Raw genomic sequence first — 24,518 nt, forward strand, 5'->3', positions numbered from 1 at the left:
CGCCGCGTATAAATCATTAGGCATTAAGCGCGCTAATTACGACTGTCTCTAAACAGCCACATTAACGGCCACCCAGCTAAACCATCCCCGTTGTTCCACGAAGACGGAACGAATCTCGTCCGCCGTCGAGCGATCCCTAACCACTTCGCGGAACAGAAATTCTTCCTCCCGAATTAAAATCCTCGCCAAGGAGATTGATAAATCCGCGAGGGTCCGTTACGGCGGCTAAACGGTCCAAGTTAATAATCAGGAATTACGCGGGGCCAGTGTGGAACACGGGGCGCTAGGGTGAGACGCGAGAGCAGATTGCGTTTCATACGGTAGCCCTCAAACGGACGACCAAGCCACCGGGCGTATCCATATATGCGCATACATTAAAAGCGCTGGCCGTGTTACCGCTGGTGTGTTCCTCTGACAGGGCGCGGGGGCCGGAGGGGCGCTTCTTTCCAGGGGTAATGCCGTGCGGTGAATCATTATTTATTTTTGTGTTTCACGCTGTCGAGTGGCCCGCGACTGGGGGAGCTGCTCCACGGAGCCGCGCAACAGAAACAGAGATACCGGCCGGCCAACCCCCTCGCGCGGCGGCGAGGTAGCCGGCCAGATATGGAAAAGGAGAGAAAGCCCGCAACAAACGCGGAGGGAGGAGCGCGCGGAGGCTGACGCCGGCTGACAGACGGAGACAGGGGGCGAAAGGGGCGTAGGGCGAGAAGCGGGAGGCAGGGGGTGGATTGAAGTCGGTGGGAAGAGGATGCTTCGGCGAGCGTCGCTCGAGTAATTATTACGGATTTTCCGGATCTAATTCTCCGGACGGTAACACGACACAATTCACTCACGCAGATTGCGCACGAGAGGATGTAAATTCCTGTCAGTCGGACGGTCCATTTCATCTCCTCTTTTTCGTCGGCTCCTAACCGACACCGAGGTCGGCGCTGGACGATTATTCGGTTTTCCACTTTCTCTACGCTCCCATTCTACCCCCTTCGGCCTCTCTCTCTCTCCTCCTCTTTTTCACCGCTCGGCTCTTTCGTGCTCCGTTGCGCCCCTACCCTCACCACCCCACCGGCCACCCTTCCTGCGCCCCCGATCGTTTCACTCTCCACCCTGTTCTCGGCTTTTAACCGCGATTACGGGGATCCTCGAGTAGGCCTCTCGAGATCGAAGTAAAGGTGATCCGTGTTTCCTCGTCCGTTGATTTCCTTCGTGCTTTCGAATCCAAGGTTACCGCGCCTCGCCCCTTTCCGATCCCCTCTATATTACCCGAATTTCCACTTAATAGAATTTCGGGCTTCATCAACGGCCCTTTTTTCCTTTAATCGCTCCACCCCCCCGGTCCGCGCTAACCCTTTTCATTCCGACTATTCCGCCGCGCCGTTCTGGTCCTTTCAAGCCGAAATGAAAGAGATCCCGCGGCAGGCTTTCCCGAACAACGCTCCTCCGTGTATCAGTTACTGTGATTCTTCAATTGTTACATCCTTCCCATTCGTTCCGCTACCACGAGGGCTGCTGGAGTTGATGAAGATGCGAACTGGAAGTGGTGAATGTTACGTGGGATGGGGTGGTTTTAGGCGTTTGTGTTTAGATTATGAATTGTTCGATTCAATTGCGGAGATGGTTGCTTCTGTATGTTAAGGGCACAGGTGTTGCAAATGTAGTTTCGTTGGTGAATAGAAGGCTCTTGCTCGTGATTTCAAGGATCGAGTCTTTTGTCATTAAGGGATATTATACCGAGAAGTATCCTAAGTTGTAGTTTCTGAAAGAAGTATTCTCCAAGCCACTAATTGTGACTCTATTCGCTGAAGACTCTTCTTGTACGCTCGCCGTTGCTTAATTTCCTCTTCAAGAGCTCGCGGTGTGTACCTTTCTCGAACGACGGTTTCATCGAAAACCATCTGTCTAAGCCGTAGAAACGGAACATAGCGAGTAAGTATACGCTGCCACTTGATCTATCATTAAGAATACCGAGAACAGCTAATCACCAGTTGGGCCAATTTCTCCGACCCCTGCCACTCTCTTCGTCGGTGGCTTGAAGACGATCGTTTCTGATCTAGAAAGACTCGCCCCGTGCACTTAAAATTCCACACGTCGCTTTTTCCATCCTCGATCGCAGCACGTTTACGTCTAATCTCGAATTTCACTCGGACCAGCCTCTCGCCGAGGCGCAAGTCGACCTAGAAAGCACTTGGGTGCGATACGTGTTCGAGATACTTGTATAAGATACTTGAACAAGTATATTTCGCGTATTCCTAATATTCAGAATATTAGAAAGGAACTGAGTAGCACTAATGCACCGAAGAGAAGTCCAACAAAATTCAACATTAAAGGAAAGACTTCGAATTTTTTAAATTAAGGGTAAGGGGAAAGACAAGGAATGTCCATTTATCGATAGTTCGTGATTTATAGTTTTGATAATAATAGAAATGAAAATTTCTTATTTTGTTTCAGCATGCTATATGTTCGAACTTGAAAAAATATTAAAGTAATGTAAAACAATTATTATTTCGTTGCTTATTTGTTTCTGATGCCTAATTAGGGTATAAGTTTCATGCTACGAAGCAAGCAGATGAATTCCTTGAACCTTGTTCCTTTACTGGTGGACTAAAGTATTAAAACATAATTTTCTCGATAAAACTGTTTTGTGACATTCCCTGTTTCTTCCCTTACTCTTCAAATACTCTCCACTTGTTATATGATGCTCAAGTGATCATTCTATCCTCAACAAGCCACACGTCTCCTTCTACTGCTCTATTTTCAAAACTCTACTTCTAACTTCAAAGTCACACTGACACCATTCCCCCATAACGATCTTCGTATCCCCTCACAAGTAGAATGAATTTCCCAGAGCAAACCCTGCAGCCCTCTAGAATAAGGAAGCAGTGACTGAAGTATGGCACAGTTTTAAATTCCCCGTTCCAAATGCCGCTTTCCCTCCAACTGCATCCCGTCAGTGGTCAGGTGGAGAAGAATAGCACCAGCAGCCAGCGTTTCGCGCGATAACTCGCGTGACGCCTAATTAAGCGCCCTCCCCTCGAAATATCATATTCAGCTGGCTAGAACGATCTAGATATCATCCGCCGTGTCACTGTGCAGGGACTCGCGCACACAGTGACGAACGGACGTGGGGTCGAACGTGTGAGTGGTCATTAAGGATGCCGGGGGCCACTAATCGTCATCAGAGACGTATTCACCGACGACTCGGTACGCAGAAAATATAAAATTGCCCCGCGCGGCGGTCAATAGGCATAATGATTATTTTCCGCGCTATAATGAGCCCCAGTCACTCCCACCGCGCGCTCGTGGATTACGACTGCGCGTTCGAGGGGTAATAAAGGATCCAGGTCAATAGCGATGTAATGAGGTATCTGGACATCATCGCCAAGGTTCCCCCGAGCGCTCGACATTCTGCAGCTTCGTCCGTTGAGACAAACGTTTCAAGACGATCCTATTTGTCTGAATCGCGATGCACTGGCCATATCACTGCAATTAAAACACTTCCATTTGTATCGAGTCCCTTAGTCACCTGTTACAAACCGTTATTCCATTCCTTGCATCATCAACTTTGATTCATATGCCAGAAAGAGACGTCCTACGTCAGATCGACCTGAGTTCAGCCGAATTTTAATGCAGTACATAGGCACAATGTTCGTAGCAATATTTTTTTTATAATTTCCTTTGTGATTGTATCTACATACTTTCTAGAATATTTACAAATAGTATTTCGTAGCTTGATAACAATTATTTCTGCCAAGATAATGAGCTACAATACACATTTTCGCAATAAATAGATTTTGCAATAATTGTTACTATTAATCTCTGTATTACTCCAATAGAAGGAACCTGAATATTTACAAAAGGCATAGACAAGAAGATTAAAGGCGGAGCTGCACTGTTGGTAAGCCTAACCGCGAACCATAAACTAAACTAAAATAGGAACAAGAAGGCAAAGATTAGAAAAAGTAAGAATAAAGAAGTAAAGTAATCTTAACTTAATATTTTTAAATAACTTAAAGTAATATTAGCTTGAGACTTTAAGCTAAACACGAGAAAAGAAAAAAGTAAAAAAATAAAATACGAACTAAGGGTAAATGCACATGATACATATTTTCCTAGTGCTTATAACATGAGATATAAGTGATAACGTGTTTATTCGAGTGACGCAATAAATTTGATACTTCCACTACTGCATCTGCGAAATTATACCTATTACAATTAACCCAATAAAGGCTGTGCTAACTGACCTGGCAGTGTGTTCTTTCCCTGCGCCCATTACTGGATAAGTAGGGTAATTGATAGGTGTAGCGCAAGAGCCTGCCAGCCTGTTCGTACGAAAATTTCTACCACGACCTGGAGGAATTAAAAAATCCAGTTGTACGTCATCGGAGGTCCGGATAAAACGCCCCTCTGTGCCAGACGCATTCACCGCCCCGTCGAATTTTTCCAGGGGTTCGATCGCGAGCCGTCCACCAGCGATTTCACTTGCGCATATTCATTAACGGCGCGGAGGGGGGAGATAATTTATTTGGCCGGGGATAAAAATATTTTTCAGGGTAAAAAGTGCGCGCTGGGTGGCGCTGGGTGGCGCCGGGAGTCCGCGGTACACGCGTGACGGGAATTTCCGCGAGTCTGGGTAATTATGAGAATGCGTGTATTTAATATCGCGCCGGATTAATTCGATTCGACCAGAGTAGAGCCCGCGCGCTTTCAAAGAATACGCGTGATCGTTGCTGGCTTCCCGTCTCGCTCCTTCTGTGCCGCTGTCCCTCTCCCGGTTTCTCGTTTCTGTTTTATTCGACTCTTTTGTTTCCAATCCTCCCGGGGGAGGGGGGGGGGAGAGGCACACGGAGGCGGGGAGAAATTAAATTCGACATCGGGAGCGGTTTTATGCGGGCGAATTAAGGCGGGCGAAGCTAGCGCGGCATAAAAATAGCATCATAAACGCCACCGTATTTCGAGCCGCTTCCGGCCAGCCGATTCAACGGCCGCGCGGCGAAACGAGAAAGTCGAAATGCGTGCCGCGGATCGATCGAAATTCACCTCTCGCGCTGGTACTCGCGCGATTATGTTAATTAATTTTTAAGCGCGACCCGGGAGCCCGCGTTGCTCGAGAACCCTCGCCGTGTATCGTGAACGCAGCTGGCCCGGATGAAATATCGCCGGAGTAATTAACATTCGCGCAAACATTGATGATGAAATAAGAGACGTGTTTGATAAAGAGTCAAAGTGACGTTTTAGTGACTTCGATAAGCTGCAATTTTTGGTCCAAAGTTTCCCTTAGTTCTGCTTGGTAAACTGTACAAGAAAGAATGGTAAATGTTTCAGAGAAGTGTCGCGTGTCTTCAACGGAGTAAGCGCGTGCATTTGCGTCACTTTGTTTTAAGAAATGAGAGCGTGCACACCCTGGAGGGCTAAGGGATGATATGTCGTTTGTGACGAAAAGGATTCCTGCAAACTACAGAAGGAACGTGTCAACGGTTTTCCCTGTAATTTTGAGGAAACGGCTCGTAACAGCTCATGCGATTCTCTGTGGTTACTGGGAATTCAACACTTGCTCGGTCTTCAAGCAAAATAAGCTTACTTTAATCTACTATCGAGAAGAAGACTGTATTCTCCTTTCGTTATTTTTTCATTTCTCTGTATTCTAAAGGGTTTCCCATCTATGCTAATAATAAAAATAATAATAATAATAATAATAATAATATTAAGAAGAAGAAGAAGAAGAAAAAGAAAAAGAGGAAGAAGAAGAAGAAGAAAAAGATAAAGCAGAAGAAGTAGGAGAAAGATTCTCTATTCATCTCATTTTAAATATTTTCTACACGCTAGATTAATAAGGTCACCATCGAATATCCGCCAGTTATCACTTCTTCGCAGCGGATCTCACGAAGCAATTATCCCAGATCGTGAAAACACAACGGGCAGCGAATTCGAAGGCGGCGACTCAAGGATTTGATGTCTCAGCGAGTTCTAACGATCCCGCGGAATTCGTATAACGAAATTTCCGCGGGCGCGCGAAGTGTTCCCGCGGAATTAGCCGCGATTAAGTAACAGGGGACGTCATTCCGTATAATTTACTCGCATAATGCCGACTGGCGCAAATTGAATCGTTAGGACTAACCGCATCGAAATAAATGGCGAGGTCGCAATTTAATAAGGACCAGTCACCATCTTCCGGTGATTAATTCTTGCTAAAAAGTTCCAGCAACTTTACAGACTCCTTTCTCATGGATCCTAACTTCTCAGAGTCATTCTCACCGACCGCCAGCCATCCCCTCGTCCACCGTGGGGGAGGGGGACGAAGTAAACTTTCGACCTAACCCACCCCCGGCGAACTTTCTTTCCCGTAAAACAGCCGGCAACGACATCGCTGTATCTAAGACCATCGACACCTAATGTATTTAATTTCCAATTAGCCGCGGCATAATTCGATCGATATCTCGGTGGGCATCGAATCCTGGCACGACCTCTTCATTCACCTCGTCCCTCGTCCACCCTTTCCCTCTTTCCCGTCGAAATGGTACTCCAGCGAAGGGGAATGTAAGTGAAATTTTCTGTAAGGGTGAATTCCTGATGAGAGGGATAATTTCTAGGTCTAGGTAATTACTGTAGGTATTATTATTTTATGTAGTTTGTTGGTGGAGAAAGGAATATGAAAATATGGGAGAGGATTTTCTTTCTGCGATGTTAAGTTTCTGGCTTTTAGTTTAGCGTTTGTACGTGGAGTAGTAGATGTTAGTCTTGAGGTAATTGAAAGAATCATGCGAGTTCATTTCACTTGAGTTGGAATAACACTCGGCGAGGGGTTAGAGAGGTATTTTATAATATAACGTAGGCTGCAGAACTGTTGTCGTCAAATAGACGCCTCATTTCCCTCGAGGGTGGCAGAGGCTGGGCTCAGATTGAAATAAGTTGCCAACAACTTGGGCAATTATGGCTGTAATTGCGATATACATTATGCTAATGTTGCGTGTTCCCGTTGCCAGTCTTTAGTCGTAAACTTTCGGTGGAAGGGGAAAGAACTTTGGAAAATAGCATTTTACCAACAATATATCTATCTTCCACTTTCCCAGATTCATCGCACTACTATAAACCGTCGCGTTTTTTAATCGCGATACTCTTAACCCGCTTACTCCGTCTTTGCTGAATGATAATCTACCTATTGATCATTGGCATTCAATAGTGCAAAGGAGGTACAAAGTGCTTGACCAACGCAAAGTAGATAACTACACTCGTGAATATTGAATTAGTTCAAGAACCACTACCGTATACTTCAAACTTAGAAATACAAACTTCATTCACCGATCGAGCTCATAGAAATCGACAAGGAACCCCTGTTAATCGTTTCAGCGGCATGCAATCATTTCAATTTACCAGAATATACAAACATATGAGTGCAAATATTCTCATATCATGAAAATCCAACATGTGGTTCGATTCGAATATATCGCACGAATTAATCCCTTTTACTAAAACTACAAACGGTACAAACAGTGTGTACTTAAGCTTTTATCAAAATGAGTGGTGGATAGTTTGCGCACCCGCTAGTAAAAGACTTCCCCAAAATTGTCACTATCTCACGAGAAAAGAAACCACCTTCCAGATCCCCTTGAATCAAAGAGTTCCGTAGCAAGGACACTTTCATCCCCTTTTAACGAATCCTTACGTCCACTTAACATCGTGCTCAGCATTCTGACACGTTCTTGCGCGTCGCTTAATGTTTCATTCCGCTCCGCGAGCGGGAAGGTTTAATAAAATACTCGGGATGAAAAACGAGAATCGTAAAGCTCGAGTCCCAAGGCCTTTCGATATTTTTTTTTTTTTCGGTATAGGGTGCCAGCGGGGGTGGGATACAAGTTATTACGCGACGCTTGGCTCAGACCCGTTTGAAATCCCCGAAGCCATTAAAATAGAAATGGGAAACTCGGCCCTCCCAATTTCAGCATAATATTGTGATTACGATATGCAGAGACGCTTATATGTATATCCGGGCGAGCACGGACGAATGCCCCTTGCCCAGTGTACGACCAATATCAGTATCGCCCTTCTCCACGTTCCCCATATACATTTATTCCAGCATAATCGACCTCTCACGTCATTATTCCTCCAACGCCTAAATGTATATTTTAATAATACAATTACTTTCCAGACCACGAGCCATCCCCTTCTGCTTTACTCTGCCAAGTAGACAGTAGGTACTCTTCATCCTCTTCGAACCCTGCTCTTCCTCTTCCATTTCTTCATCCGACAAATTTATGAATTTATAAATTGCACGTCTTTTTTTCCTGAACGTCGAAAGTTACTCAATGATTCCCTGGATGTCCAATGTTCATCTGGATCCTCCAGACTGTATAAGATTCTACTGGGAGCAGTGGCAATTATTTTCGCATGTATTCCCTTCACCGATCTATGTCAAATCACACCGATCTTGCTCTCCATATACTCCAAGCGGAGGACACGTCGGTGGGAATTCAATTCACCTCTAAGTATATACCTAAGCTAACTTCTTGTTTCAGCGCATTGTCTACGCACCACCACCAACCAATTCAGAAGGAGACAATAGAAAAAGCATTAATCATTGCGCAACCAAGGCCACTCGCGCGCCGAGTGTCTACTCAGCCTTTGTTTTCTAAGATAACATCAAAGACTCCCTCCCCTGCGTTATCAAAAGACACGCATACATTGGCGCCTCTCCCACCGAACCACCGCTATCTTCAGTGGCGATTTTTAACGCGATTCGCGGCCGAGCGAGGGGGTAGGGTAGGCGTCAGTTGGTCAACGGGAACGGGACTTGGAAAAAAACCCGCGAACACGCAGAAAAGGGAACTCTATCGCGGCACTTCCGCGGCATCACCATAAATCCCAAGTGTATGGGCTACGTAGGTCGTATTCGCTGGTGAGATAGTGCTACGAGTGGAGAATGTATCAAAATCAGGCGCGAGGTTGCTTTATGGACGGGAACGCTCGTAAATACGCACTTCTGGTACTCCGACTCGGGGCTGCGGAACGCTCGGGACTCCAGAGAAACTGCCTCGGATAGGTTGGGCGATAGAGAAAGGGCCACGAAATAGCTTCTACGGGATGCTAATAAAAGATAGAACCGGCTAGATAGAGACTACCGGCCGCGATACCGTCTCGCCCCTACCCCTCTCGCTCCCATTGTTTCACGCGGATCGTCGTCGTCTTGCGGCCAACGTCACGGAAGGAATAGGAGCTGATTGCTCGAGCCTCGTGGGCAGGAATCATTCAAGAAAGCACGGGCAGCGTTTCCCGGTAGGGAACGGGTGCGTTTGGAGTGACTGCAGATAGCCGATGGCAAGGGTAATTGTGGGGCTGGAGTTCGACGGGGAAAGGAGCGTTTGGTATCCATGAGTCAAACTGATCTGTAAGTTCTGAAAGAGGGTGTACCTGTGGGAAAGACACGAGAATCTTTGTGCATGGGAAATCATCTTGCAGAGCCCCGGAGTACAATTCGAGTGAAGGGTACGTTAACGATTCCCTGAAACGTTTCCTCCAGCGTTTCCCACCCGATTCAACCATAGAATTCCCTTACGAGCGCTAGAAACAGTTATGCCCTCGCTGTAAAGTGCTGATCGATATCGAGCGATCGAGGTCCTGTTTTGCGTTCTACTAGTCCACTTCTTTCTACACTTGCAATTTAATAAATGACCATGCAGCAAAAGAGACCCTCGGGCGCTCGAATAATAATGTCACTAATCCTCAGCTGGCGCAAGTGTCGCTTACTCGCGTTCATCTAAAGTAATCTAAATGGGAATTATATTACTAAAATTCGACGCCGTGGAAGTGGCGAAACAAAGGTAAAAGAACGCGGTCGGAAGTGGCCGTCGAGCACGAAACAGTCGGCTTGTCACAAGGACAGGGACAGGCGGCATGAAAGCAGGGAGCAAGGTGTTAGTCCGCACGGAATTTCCTACGCTTGATGCCGGATACGAGGCTTAATTGCACCGCCACACAATGTAAATATTCCGCGTCAGTTAACCACCGTCCACCTACGTACACGCACGCGTGGTACGCGGCCGTGTGAATGAAACCGACCGCCTCTGTCATCTACGGGTAATGCCAGTGCGTCATCGTTCGCCACCGCGTTATCGTCCACAATGAATCCTTGCAAACCGGCCTTTTTATACCCCTCACCCCCTCCGGGCGTATCTGAGCAAACAGCGTAATATAGATGATTGCGCCGTTCGCCGATGACGCACGCTAAAAACGCCATGATTTAGGGCCCACGCGGCCAGATAAGCCCACCATGAGCGGCAAGATCCGAATGCTGCATATTTCACGCGGCGTTGAACGCCATAAGTTAACTGTCCCGTCGAATCGCGCTGCGCTAATGAATTACCTGTATGCTTTGCGGTTATAGATTGGCTAGAATTCGGTTAGACTTTGAATAGATACAGAAGCTCCATGGAACATCCAGGCGATTATAAATGACCAGATTGGGGGTTCTTATTTTAGCCGTTTTAGATGAGGAGAAGTTGGATATTGAATCGCGCGCTGTAAGGTCGAAGGTGAGATTTTAACCAGAAGTTACTTTAGGAGTTAGCAGTTAGAAATATTCGAATCAACACGGATTGGGAACCACCGGGCCACGAATTTCTCTTTTCCTTCCGCGATATACCGATAGGGAAGCGCAAACAGTGTGCACGGTGACCCAGCCGAAGGAAGTTCCTAATCCCTGTGGCCGGCTAACGTTCAAACCCACGGCGAGCTCGCCGAGCAGATAGTTACACCTCCGTGCGGAGATACAGGTAATGCCTGTTTACAGATATCGGGGCAAACATTAATACGAAGTAGCTTCCGCGCGCACACTGGAGGATTATGTTATTCTTAGGTACAGGAACGACCCCCGACTTTCTAACGAAACACCACAGTTCGTTGTTCCAAGTGGAGACAACCAGGGAAGACAATTTAAAAAGCTGTCTGGCATGATACTGGTGTATTCTACTTCTTCCAAGCACTCGCATAATCAATGAATCTTCCTTTCGTGTCTACAATTACAGTCATGGACTTAAGGGTAGTTGTTTCTGTCGAAAATGAAGCATTTCTTTCGCCTTTAATGACAGAGAAATAAATTGAATCTTAGATTTGTTCTTTGACATAATGTTTATTAACATCATAAGCATTGAAAAAAACATGTTTGTGTAGTCGAAAATATGCATTATATACGACACTACAAGAACAAGTCTCAGCTTCAATTTATTTCTTTGTAATTAATTGTAATAGAAATGCTTCGTTTTCAACAAGAGCTACTGCCTAAGACCTTTAAGAAAATAGATTTTTTATACATTGAAGAGTCTAATTTTAGACACTCTACTTGTGTCAATGATTTGTCAGACATTAATGATTCCTCAAGCGTCTCTGATTTCTCAGACATGAATCTTCGCCAAAATAAAAAGAATACTGTACTATCCGAAGACGGTGATAAAGAGGACTTTATTTGAGAGTAGTTGGCAATCAACGTACCAATTTCTTACTCGCGAGTTTGAACCCTTTCGGGCGGGGTTGAAGACCAGAGATGAAGGATCGGTGCTTGCGGTCATCAAGGTGGAAAACGGGCTGGGTGGTGGCGTGGCACACACGTACAGTATCATCCCTTTCAACCCCGTACTTAGGGTGACCATCTCATTTATATAGTAAAACAGAGTCGCGCAATGGTGAAGCCGGGACCGGAGTTGAGTTTGTTTGTCGAGCAAACGTTTGCCGACGACACCGCCGGACACTGGTGCCTAGCTAGCTCTGGTCCTTGCTACAAGTCTGTCCGAACCACTGAAGGCAGGTCCAGAGGGTGGGCGGCAGAAGGAGGGAGGGATTTAATACCATCTCCCAGGATGAACAGTGGTGGTCAAATAACTTCGCCAAGTGATTCCCTGCGACGGTATTAATGTGTCCAGTCCCTTCGGGCTTCTGCTTCATCTCGAAATGTCGATAATCTAAAGGCGTCGCCCCCTCCAGCGTCATCAGATCCCCCGCGCGAAAATTATTCCCCTGTATCGCTCGTCCGTCTGCCCGAAAACTTCAAGTCCCGTTCGTTCATCAATCCTTCTTTAGACGAGACTGCGCCGGTTACGTTCGTTTAATTAAGCCGCTTCGATTACACGGCCCAATAAAGGTGCAAGAATTAAATTTGCCGTGGAAAACGTCCACAGTCACCAGTCGCAATTAGTATTAATTGAAAATTCCCATCGACCTCGCGAGAGGGAGGTTGGCGAGTCTGACGTGAACCTCCCTTCGAAGAAACAAACAGCTTGTCCGGACCTGGCAATGAGAAGGCATCGCAAACGAAGATTAAACGCGAATGACGCCGACGATTTCAAGATTCCATTCGTCTTCCTCTAAGATCTAAACATCAAGGTCGTAAATCCATCAATAAATCCCTGCGCCCTCCGCGGCGGTGACCACATTTGCTTAGGGATAAGAAGCAAAGACAAGCACAGAAGGAGAGGGGGAGGGTGGAGGTGTAAGTCTGTAGGGCAGTGAGGAATGGCTCGGTCTAGCGAGCCTTTAGCCCCGGCTTAGCATGTACTGGAAACACCATCCCCTATCCTTCGTGTCGGGGCCAAGTTATACCCGCAAACAGTCGTACATTAGTGCCTGCAGGAGTCCTGCAGGATTTATAAGGGGCGCCCGCGGGCGCACAGGAGGCTATGCGGCCGTCTCTCGATGGTTAAAACTAGAAGAGACGGAGGGATGGGGTCGAGAGATCGCCTGTGTGCAAGTATCGCAAGTGGGTGAGCGAGGGACGGGCTGAGAGAGAGAGGGAGAGGGGGGCGAAGGTGAGACGCGAGAGTGAGTCCAATCGAAGTGGAAGGACTAAGGGGAGGGCCAACCTGCCGAGGGTGATCCCCAGCTCTCAGTTCCCTGGAATACGAGAATATTTACGTGTGCATCTGATGCACTGGTCAGTTTATGCTACGTTGAGCTTCCCTCTTGCTACCTCCGCTCAGTCTGAATTTCTCCCCAATTTACAGGGGTGAACGCAAACACTGCTCCGGTTAGAAACGAAAGGCTACGCTCGACTCCGGTTCGACGTCACTGTCGATAGTGATCGCCTGCTGTGTTTGAATTTTGAATCGAGGCGATTTGTATAACGTGGCGAGTGCGGGGATCGCCATCGATACCATTCATTATGGGAGTGGATAACGCATCGTTGGGGGGATTATCGTGCTGGACCACGAATTCGTTCCCAACTCGGCGAAACTGCTGCTCGTTGCCCAGGTTTAACGAGCAATTGGCAGGCAGTAGGAACGGGCTAAACATCAGGGACGAGGTTGAACTCGGGGAGTCTCTAAGAGTTCAGTTCGGTACGTGAGCACGTCGCCAGAGGGTTGGATCGGCCGCGGAAACAAGATGGGGGCTCGGTCAAGGGGGTTGGTCAGGTTGAAGGGAGGTCGACCGGCGTGGGTGGTGGTAGCCAGTGGTCAGCACACTTGGCCGACCCTACTTCGCTAACTAGTTTAATGATATATGTTGAGCTACAAGCGCCTTGATTAATCGTTAACTAATGTTGGACCTCGTAGTGCACCACCACCACCACTATCGCCGGCCAGCAACACCGTGCCACGACGGCGGAAGGGCGGAAAGGGGTGGTGGCTATGACGAGGAATAGAGGAAGGAAGAAGGTATACGCCACCGCAGCACAGAGTCCTTACCCCCTTCGTCGAATCCACAGGACCCAAACTCGAACGTGGCCAAACAGAAATCTAATCTCACTCAGCGTATAATTTGATTTACGACTCGCGGCCGTTTGGCCTAAAGGGCGGGTAGCGGTGGAAAAAAGAATGGAGAAGGCTGCAGGCCGGTCGAAAGAAGGGAACCAAGTCACCGATATGCAATTTGGTGGAGTGTCCATTCGTCCTTGGGGATAAGAGGGAAGGGGCTGAGCGAGGGCGGGGGGTATGGTCGTACGCAAATTTACGTCTCGCGAGAGACGTCCCAAAACCCCTTCAGCCTTCCTCGAATTGAATTAACTCGGCGTCTTCCCCCAGCTCTATTCCTGAGCTCCGCACGTGGAACATTGGTCATCCCTAATTCGCTTATGGCCCTCGATCAATTAAGTCGTCGGCCATTCGCGCAAATCCCGGTGACCCTTGCAGGCGTCGCCTGCTGGTGGACGAAGACATCGCGTTGCTTTGCACGGGGCTGCACGAAACGCGATTCCACTCTCCAACGGCCCTAATTGTTGCTGGGAGGGACGATGAGGCTCCGTTACTTTCACATTTACGACTACAACGAACTGCAACATGGTCAGCCCGGGGCAAACCCTTCCCTCTATCTGCCTCAAGTGCTCACGCTGTCCCTAAAAATCTTCTCGATAATCCTCGCCCTTTATTATACGAGATATCGAAGCAAACGAAGGCCAACAGATATGTACCGTGATTAGAGCGATCTGAAACACTGTGTCCTGGTCAGTGGTGGGTCGGTATTTTACGCCGCGTCGCAAATGCATTTACGGCATGTCGCAAATGTACATGTTGTTTTTAAGCCGATTTCATACGTGTCATTTATCGCAAATGTCGTAAATAGAAATATTCATTATTTTAAGGTTTCGACGATTAAAGTGTTGGAAAAATATAGTTCTTTCTGACTCGCTTGTTGGTTGCATGCGAATACTGTAGAATGCATCGATTACGTCGAAAACTACGTATAATCGCCAGTTTCCTAACCCCAAAAAAGTATTCAAAAGCGTGGTGTTAATTATTGTTTTGTACTTGTTTAGATAATAACTAATAAAAAATGCATCATGAAAGGTAAAGTAATTAGAAATAAATGTGCGATAATAAATCAAATTTATTTAAATTGAAAATTATGTAAATAAAAATATCTGTTTCAGAAAAAATGAAATTGATCAATTATTATCAAATTTCTTTTTTGGATGCAATATCCCTTTCAGTGTGGTGGAATCAAGCCACTATAAAGCTTTTGTGCATGCACTAAATAAGAACTATGTAGTTCTATCAAGAAAAAAATTAAGTACAACACTTTTAAATGTACGATATGAACAATTATACAATTCTATTGCACAAAATGAACAGCAAGGTGCTGTACTTCTTTTCCTAAAAATAGTCTTTTTATTAATATAATTTTTAATTTAAACAAATTATATTTATTATTCTATATTGGGAAACTTAGTGGAGACGTGGCTTAGATTTCAGCCCTCCTCGTGGTAAGTTGGCAAACTATCGAAAGTAGGTCCGGATCCCATCAAACATTCCGAATAAGTATTCATTAATCGAATAAGTAAAAATTTAGTGTTCAAACAAATTTAAAAACACTCGTTTTTCTCAATGCATTTCTTTTACTCTAACCTTTCGATATCCATTTTTCGTCAGTGTAACTTAATTTAATTTAATTTTTTAATCAGAATTATAATTATTAATAAATTGGCACTTCTTCGTAACCTATACGAAAATGTTTTAGAGGGTAGTTATTTTCATTCCAGATATACGACATTTATGACACGTGTCTTGTATAAAATAGAAAATTCGTGTGTTTACCCACCACTGGTCCTGGCGGAGTGAACATCGTACGCCATAGCGGACGTATCGAACGCGGGACGAAGACGCCCGTACCGGAAAGGAAGAGGCATCCCAGGAACGCGTCGCAGCAGCTAGATCGTATTCGATTAATGCGCTGAACGTCGATCATAATGCGGGACTGGCGCACGAGTATGGCGAACGTATCGCGCGGCTTTGGACGGCGAGTGCTGCGAAGGGGGAGTGCCAGAGGGGGTGGCTCAGGGATGCAAGACACCGTGAAATTACCAGCAGAGTCTCCCATCCCCGTGGGGGTGGCTGGGTGGAACGGACTCTGTCCACTCCGCGCCCTTGGACCACCGTCCAGCCGGGTATTTGTCTTGTCTCCTTGTTTATGAGATTCAACATTGTTATTTGGCACCGCACCGGAGAGTTCTAGGTACCATGTGACCGCTAGTTTCCGCCGAGTTTCCTACTTTAAAAGGCTCTGTGTCGTGGTGTGCGATTGCGCCGTGACTTATCCGCGGTTCTTCCTGTTACACGCTTGTCTTTAATCAAGCCGACATAAGAGTCCACGAATTTCGCCGGCACCTCCAACGGGGCAGTCTAAACTTCCTTGAGCACCTAACATAGTGCGATGGAGAAGTAACAAGATCGTGATATTGCAAGGGGTTGCGAAAGGTATATCGGCAGAAGAGTTAATCGTTATTGGGAGTAAGTAGAAAATTCAAATTCGTTAGTTTCTAAGTAGAAACTGAATTTTTTCAGTCCACGTAATTATAATAAAATGTGAACCGAAAATTATATGAGGCTCGAGATATTATTATTATTATTTTTTTCTTATTCTTATAATTCTTTTTATTCTTATTATTCTTATTAATCTTATTATTCTTATTATTCTTATTATTCTTATTATTCTTATTATTCTTATTATTCTTATTATTCTTATTATTCTTATTATTCTTATTATTCTTATTATTCTTATTATTCTTATTATTCTTATTATTCTTATTATTCTTATGATTCTTATTATTCTTATTATTCTTATTATTCTTATTATTCTTATTATTCTTATTATTCTTATTATTCTTATTATTCTTATGATTCTTATTATTCTTATTATTCTTATTACTCTTATTATTCTTATTATTCTTATTACTCTTATTATTCTTATTATTCTTATTATTCTTATTATTCTTATTATTCTTATTATTCTTATTATTCTTATTATTCCTATTATTCCTATTATTCTTATTATTCTTATAGTTGTTATCAAAGAGAAACCCTTTAGAATACATATAATGAAATGTAGAACATAACAAGGCAAAATGGTACAAAAAGGTACAGTCTGAGAAATTTAAACTCTTAAACGCTCCAACTCAGGTGTCAAACGACCGGCAAATCGACTGTGCAATCAATTTCGGAAGCTACTGAGAGGGAGACTATACCAGCGACGAATTATCACCCGCAAAAACGCGTATAATCGCTGCGTTTAAATTACTAATAATGACCCCCGCACCGTGCACAGTTTCTACGTGGCGTTATCGTTAGGTCGGTCTTCGCATTTTCAATTAAATATATCTGCCGCAATCACGGCACCTTATCGTGAGCGTAATACGTTCTCGATTGCGCGGCGAACATCGAACTGGTTCGGACAATGGTGCCATATACGGTCGCAATGGCGAATTGCAATCACGTTTCCCGCGGTGCTTAGCGTTCCTCCTCGCAAGATACTGTTTTAAATCAGTCGAGATAATGTTATCCGGCTTATGTTCCGCCTAATCGTCGAATTATCTCGACTACCTCCCGGGCTAAGCCCTGCCCGAATGAGCTTCTTTTCCCTCCGCAGATGTACGCGCGGGAATTAGAATAAACAAACGTGACCGCGATAAAAGGCGCCGATAACAGCGAGATCTAAAGCACAAAAAGCCAGCGCAAAGAGTGCGGAGTAAATAAACAGATGCAACTAATTCGGCAAGCTTGCGATCCATACGCTCCAACCAGATTCTCACGGCGATGTTGCGTGGCTATATGGACTCGTAATTGATTGGTCGCTCGAAGCGCATCGTCGGCCACATCCGAAGGGGGGAGGCCGGTTTTAATAAGCATTTTCCAAGTGGATTCTTAGAATCTCGTTAAGAAACGATCTGCGCCCAAGTATGTGTGCACGAAGCCCACGAACACACGCCCAGCTGATTATACTAAATTAGGTGCCTACATCCGTGGAGACCGCACTATGTGTAATCCACGCAAAGTGGCGGAAAATCCTGTTGTCAGATGCTTAACTGCGACACGACAGAGCTGATTGGGTGTAATCGCTGCTTACTTTTACGCAAAGTTCACTGGGAAACATCAGCGCATCTACCACACGCCAACAATTGTGCAACGGGCTGTCGCGCATCTATCTTTCATCTCTAACTCCGCGTTACACAATCGTCAAACACCCGACTGTGCGATCTCCTCGTTTCCTCGACAGGAGCCGCTCGGAGGAGCCCGGACGTAACAGTCTCCGTCGAAGCGGAGTCCGCGGGTAATCGAATCGGTTGGGATCGTATTATTCCAGGAGCGCAAACGCGATAATCGTGGTCGGCTGCGGAGACGCGTGGTAAAGAACGGTCCCTCGGACCGGCCACGGGGCGCGAGTCGTCAGGTGGAGATTGAACGAGTGACACACACCGTGAGCAAATTTCCGGGGATCGGCGCGCCGAGAGGCGTCGCCCTCAAAGAGCGTCGGCAATTAATTTTACAAGGGCGCAAAAAGGATGCAAAAAGCCGGAGGGTGGTGACTCGGCCCGCGACCGAGCGCGGCGGAGTCGGCAGCCGGGGTGCTCCTCGCGACGATGGGTTTTTATCTGCGCGAGTTGTCAGGCCAACGAGTTCTGCCTCGTTGCCTGGCCACTGGCGTATAATGTCCACCGTCAATATAAGCTGTCGGATGCTTTTTCCTAAATTGACAGATTTTCAATTTAATCAAGTTCCAATCTAATGGAAAAATGCCCGATCTATCGGGATGTACGTTCGCCGGGCGAATGTGTACATACCGGCGTGTATATGGCTGGGCGAGTCGGAATGTACGGCAAACGCGGAGGGGCCAGATTGAAATAATACTTTTATGTTTAATCGCAATCGAGGAGCCCCGCTCCAGCGATTGTGCGGAGCCGCACGCCGATCTCCGAGATTAATCTATTGATAAACATTCCATCACTCCGCGAATAGCAAGCGGGAGAAATAGACGAGCCGTCCGTGCGACGGGATATCGCCCTTCCCTTCCGCCACCGCTCTCTCCCTCGCGCCCGCCGCACCCTCCCCCCCTTTTCACCCAGCCACCCTTTCCCACGCACCCAATGTTTCTCTGTCTCTCGATCTGTCGATTCTTTTTTGTTCCCCAGGTTTTCGTCGACGTCGCTCGCTGCCTGCCTTGCTTTTTGCGAACGGCGCTTGTCCAACGAACAACCCCCGAACCACCCACCCGGCCGCCCCGTTTTTTTTCTATTAGCTGAGTAAACTTTCCACGGAGTGGCAAGTGTGATTGTGCGTCATAAAATCGGAGATTTTCCAATCCATAAAGCGACGTGTGCACGTTACGCTCCAGATGCTTTATGAATTTCCGAGTTCGCCGATTGCCGCCGAAGGAATTGATTTCTGATCGTCCGGGGAGTGGTTCGGTGTTTTCGAGGAATGGTACCATATATTTCTGGGCGATGATAATTCTACTCGTGTAGTGGAATATAGCTGTGAATTGATTGTTCCAGAAAATTACCAGCATACTTTCAGTCGAGTCGCTGTATCTCAGACTCTATACGTAAGGGCGCGTTAGGATACAGAGCAATAGCTTCTGTGGGAGCCAAACAGTTGAAAGAACAGCACCACTTCGCTCCGTTTTGTGACTTTCTGGATTTATAGATTATAAAAGGTAAATTGAGCTTATGACAACATTTAACTGTAGTGTAGAGAATCGTATTTAAAATATACTTCTAAGTGAATTTTCGTTTAATGCTTTGGATAATAAGAAAGTAGAAGTATTGAGGAACAATGCAGCGAAAATATTTTGCCATATTAATCACGCTTCCTTTTAAAGCTAACCGGAGGACAAGCGACGAAAACTGACATCATGATCTCAGTTTTCAACTCAATTTTCAGCAAATATCGACCAGCTTGTCTGAATCCTCATAAAATTCTAAGCATATTAGGGTTATTCATATAAAATAAATAATATCAGTATTAGTTTTAAAAGCCTTTTTATGTTAGGTCGACCGATTTCCCCGGACTTACTCTACCATAAAAAAATACTATTCTTCATCTTCCTGCTTAACCTCCAATCAAGTTCAAGCCACCAAATGTCACTAGAATATCCCCGAACCGAAGCCATTCCTTTGCAACGAACCTCGACGATGTTCTCCAACATTCCTCCACTTTAACTCCCCATTTCTTCAAAAACCACGAAACACCATAGACTCTCGCGAAATAATCTAGCACGGACCATGCCGGAGCCTTGGCCCAGAGCACCGGCTATCGCAGTAATTGTGAAACTCGATCGAAACCCGATTGACTCGGTGAAACGAACCACCGAGGTAATGAGATCCGAACGGCACCGGTTTGCTGCGCTGGCACCCCTCGTTTGCCTTCAATCACTTTCTTGACAGATGCATTTACGGTCCAGCCTCGTGACCGTCAAGGTGGAATGCGCCTTAAGGCCCTCCGCGTAGCCACCCGGCTGCCTATCGATCCATCGAACGCTCCCAAGAATCCACGTCGAAGTCTATGCATTGCGAGCGGTGCGGTCGAGTGGCTTACATGCGCGGCTGAGCTGGTTCTTTTTTTTTCTCTCTTTCTCCCTGGCAGGGCGCAGGGGATTGTTCCCGGGGCAGAAGTCCTCGTGCGCTCCGCGTCGAGATCATCTCGAGGATCGCTGGAATATTCGTGACGGTGCATCTATCCGCTGTTTAACGGCATTCTGACTCGCGGATACGTATCGACGATCGACGCCGGCCGAATTGCCGCAGTTCTTGCCAGCGTCAAAGGCACTCGATGCATCGCGCGCGTATTTATACCCCGGGGGTTGTTCAGCGCGCACCCTCGTCGGCGGGCTCACGAGTGGGCTAGAAATTGGATTTCGCGGGGATAGTTGCGCTAGACAGATCCTGACGGATACATTTCGGCGACAGTTTGCGCGACGTCGAGTGTCTTCTTTTCGCGTTTCCAGATACGTGCTAGGTATTAAGTGAAAAAGGAGCTGCAGCTCCAATTGGCTTTCAGACACTGTGGATGTTCTTGTCGGGTAGTATCTGGTAGAATAAAAATGTATGAGAGGATCTTCCGATGACGGTAATCCTGATGCATGAGTCTAATTGGTAGGAAGTACGATGAAAATATTCCATCGTGCTAGTAGATCGTCACTAACAACAGAGTGGTGTAGATTCTACGTCCTTTTGAGAATCTTGATGAAGATATACAGCAAGTGGGAGGAAGAACGAGGTTTTTAACGATCATGAAAGAACCGTGACTGATAGTGGTGAATAGATTTGTGGGATTATGTGTCCGATTCTTAGCGAGTTTTATGTCTTCTAATTGTATATGGTTCTTCGAGTCTTTTTCATGTGGAGCCTCGTTTAGTCATGAACGGCCTCGTGTCTTTTACAGAATCCTTGGAGGACCGTGTCTTCGTATTTACGTACAGTTATTAGCGTTGCTGAATACCCATTATTCTCGCGCGAAGAAGATATTCCGCAATTAAGAGGAACGGCTAATGGCATTGAGGGGGATCGTTAAGAATGCGCCGCTCAAAGGTCTAATAATTTATGATCATTGGATAGAAGAGTTCGAGCGATTGGAATTCTATGTAGGCAAACTTTTCTTATGTACGTCACGAGTTGGTTCACAATAGCTCAGGCCATTTCAGTGGAATGAAGTGTAGTAGATTTCCTGTTACCTCAATGACCTGCTTATCTGAAGTCTCCGATACCTAAACGCTATGGTATTTAAACGCTCTGATGTCTCAACGCTCTGATATCCCAACGCTCTAATATCTCAAAGCTCAGATATCTCAAAGCTCAGATATCTCAACACTCAGATATCTCAACGCTCAGATATCTCAACTTTCAGATATCTCAACACCCTGATATCTCAACGCTGTAATATCTCAACGTTCTGATATCTCAACGCTTTTATATCTCAACGTTCTGATATCTCAACGCTTTTATATCTCAACGTTCTGATATCTCAACGCTTTAATATCTCAACGCTCTGATATTTCAACGCTTCAATCTCTCAACGCTCTGACATCCCAACGCTCTAATATCTCAAAGCTCAGATATCTCAAAGCTCAGATATCTCAACACTCAGATATCTCAACGCTCAGATATCTCAACTTTCAGATATCTCAACACCCTGATATCTCAACGCTTTAATATCTCAACGTTCTGATATCTCAACGCTTTTATATCTCAACGTTCTGATATCTCAACGCTTTAATATCTCAACGCTCTGATATTTCAACGCTTCAATCTCTCAACGCTCTGATATCCGAATACTCCGATATCCCAAAGCTCTGATATCTCAACGCTCAGACATCTCAACGCTCAGATATCTGAATGCTCCGATATCCCAAAGCTCTGATATCTCAACGCTCAGACATCTCAACGCTCAGATATCTGAATGCTCCGATATCCCAAAGCTCTGATATCTCAACGCTCAGACATCTCAACGCTCAGATATCTTAACGCCCGGATATTTCAACGCTCAGACCTCTCAAAGGTCAAACGTCTCAACGCTCTGTAAACTCTCAACGTCGCCAGAAATTCCTGAAATCCGAACGAACCAAGAACCAGTCCCCGACTACTCAAACACCAACGAAGCATACGAACATGGAGAAAAGATGAGCGCTAAGCAGCTTTGACATGTTAATACCGATAAATAAGAAGATCGTCGCCCGTGCATGGACGAACGCAATTTCTCCTCAAGCCCTTCATATTTCACCGGCCACCGCGCGCGAAAGCGCCGACATTATTATGTATGCTGTACCCCTGTTAAGCAGAGGCATTTCTTTTTCCACGGGCCAGAGTACCGCGATACATCCTAGTTCTTTTGCGCGTAAATTGCATGCTCCCTCTCCTCAGACTCGGCGGGCACGGGCATTAAGTCCACGCGTGGAGTCCAGGATGGATCCTGTGTGTTTGCTGAGGGGATAATAGTGTAATGGATGGACAGGGACTGCGGACTAACGCGGATGAGACTGCTGTTTTCGAGACTCTAGTCTGAGGCTGACGCCGCCGTCGCCTCGGCCCTCCTCTAGCACACTATTATTCTCTTTTGCTGGCTAATTGGCATCATTGTTGCACGCATTGTTCAACGACGAATTGTCCGTTCTTTGGCGAGCGAATCAACAGCTGGTCCGCGCAAAAGTGCTTTTGTCGAACCTCAATAACACACGAGGCGTGCGCGCAACATGAATGCGCCGGCGATTAGAGATTACAGCGACATTAAGGCTGTTCCGCCGGTAACTGTACCTGGCTGCTTCGTCCTATTATTTCAATAGAATTTCGGAAAAACTCGGCGTGCCCAGTCTGTGCTCCGGCCATGACAAATTCGAGGGTAAATTCTCGTAAACAGGGGCAGTGTTGTTCTTCAGGAATTTGGTAGCCATGGCAGAGCTGAAGGATTTAATATATTTCAGCAGGAATAAGAGGCGAAGTTATCGAGAACCAAGAGAAGCTACGAAGTCTGAAGAATCTGAAGTTTCAGGTGGTACTGACCGCGCTAAAGTGCGAAGAAGCAATGCCACCGCATAAAGACAGGTGACTCGCAACTGTAACTCTTTGTAATCTAAAACGAAGGGGGAAGCCTCAAAGTTACGGTCGGCAGTGCGCGTTGATTGTTCTGTGCCTACAATCAGAGCGCACGAAAGGGAATGTTCTACGCCCAGATCTCGAAACAAATACAAAAACCAGCCACGCAATGATCGATCGATGCAACCAACAGAAGATTAAAGTCTCCAATTGTGATACGCGGAACAGCGGCAACGAAATCGTGATTAACGCGGCTGGACCCCCACCCAACGCCCATGATAATTCCTCCTTTACGATCCGAGCGAAAGATTCCGCCAGCAGGTCCCCCATAAATATTAATTCCGCGCGTTCCACTCAAGTGACGCTGCCGCGCGAAATAAAATCTCGAGCGGGCTCGCGGGCCGTGTAGCCGGCTCGGCCGACCTCGCTTTCCCGATTAGGGATCATAATAAACAATTACCAGACGCAGTAAATAAGTGTCCGGCGGGAAAGCCGTTGCGAGAGATCAAAGGCGATCCAGCAAGTCGATCTTCTGATACAGATTGCGGGCTGATAAACGATCGACGCGGGCGATTCGCTGGTGGGGGCCGGGTTGCAAACTGTGATTAGACTTTACTCTGTAGCTGGAACGCGGAAGTCTTTCGCGCTAACGCGCTTAGGCAAATGTCGTGCTCGCGCGAGCTGGCATAGGTGGCTGCGGGCCCGTTAGAAACTTTGACATTCTACCCGTACGATTTTCCCACGATTCTCCATCTCCTAACGGGAGCAACCTTTTCTGGCAGTTTCTGGCAATAAGCTCCGTGGCTCCCCTGGTCGCTTAATGCATGAACGGACACGCGCCATGTATGGAGATTAGATTGGCGCTGCTCGCCTGTTCTCGATAACGCCTTTGTCACATTTTTCGTTTAGCGAGGCCGCCGATACCAGACGTAGAAAGCGCTCGTAATCGTGTAAACTCCCGTGATTTATGATCCCCACATTTTCCTAGCTGGGTCGTGTTTGATAGTGTGTAGAATTAAGTGGAGCCAGGAACGAGAGTCGATAGACTTGATGAATATAGTAAATGAGAAACTCGTGTCTCTGTTGCGTCTTCGGGTGGACACCTCGGATGGCGGTTCGAAGGCAGATTTTCTGCTGGATCCAAGTCGCGCGTTGTGTAATACTCGAAGAAAGAACGAGGACCCGTGCATTGACCCCATCAGCCACATGGAAGTCGTTCGACACGCTTTGTTTTGTACGTTAATCGTATACA

The 24,518-nt window shown here is 46.3% G+C and overlaps 1 protein-coding gene across 6 annotated transcripts in view; it reads right to left on the minus strand.

Annotated features, from left to right (window-relative positions):
• Nucleotides 1-24,518, minus strand: part of Pdm3 (POU-domain protein pdm3) — a 175,452-nt gene that overhangs the window by 134,283 nt on the left and 16,651 nt on the right. The window lies entirely within an intron of this gene.

Source organism: Andrena cerasifolii, chromosome 11 (assembly GCF_050908995.1).
Source record: "Andrena cerasifolii isolate SP2316 chromosome 11, iyAndCera1_principal, whole genome shotgun sequence".
Taxonomy (NCBI): Eukaryota; Metazoa; Arthropoda; class Insecta; order Hymenoptera; family Andrenidae; genus Andrena; species Andrena cerasifolii.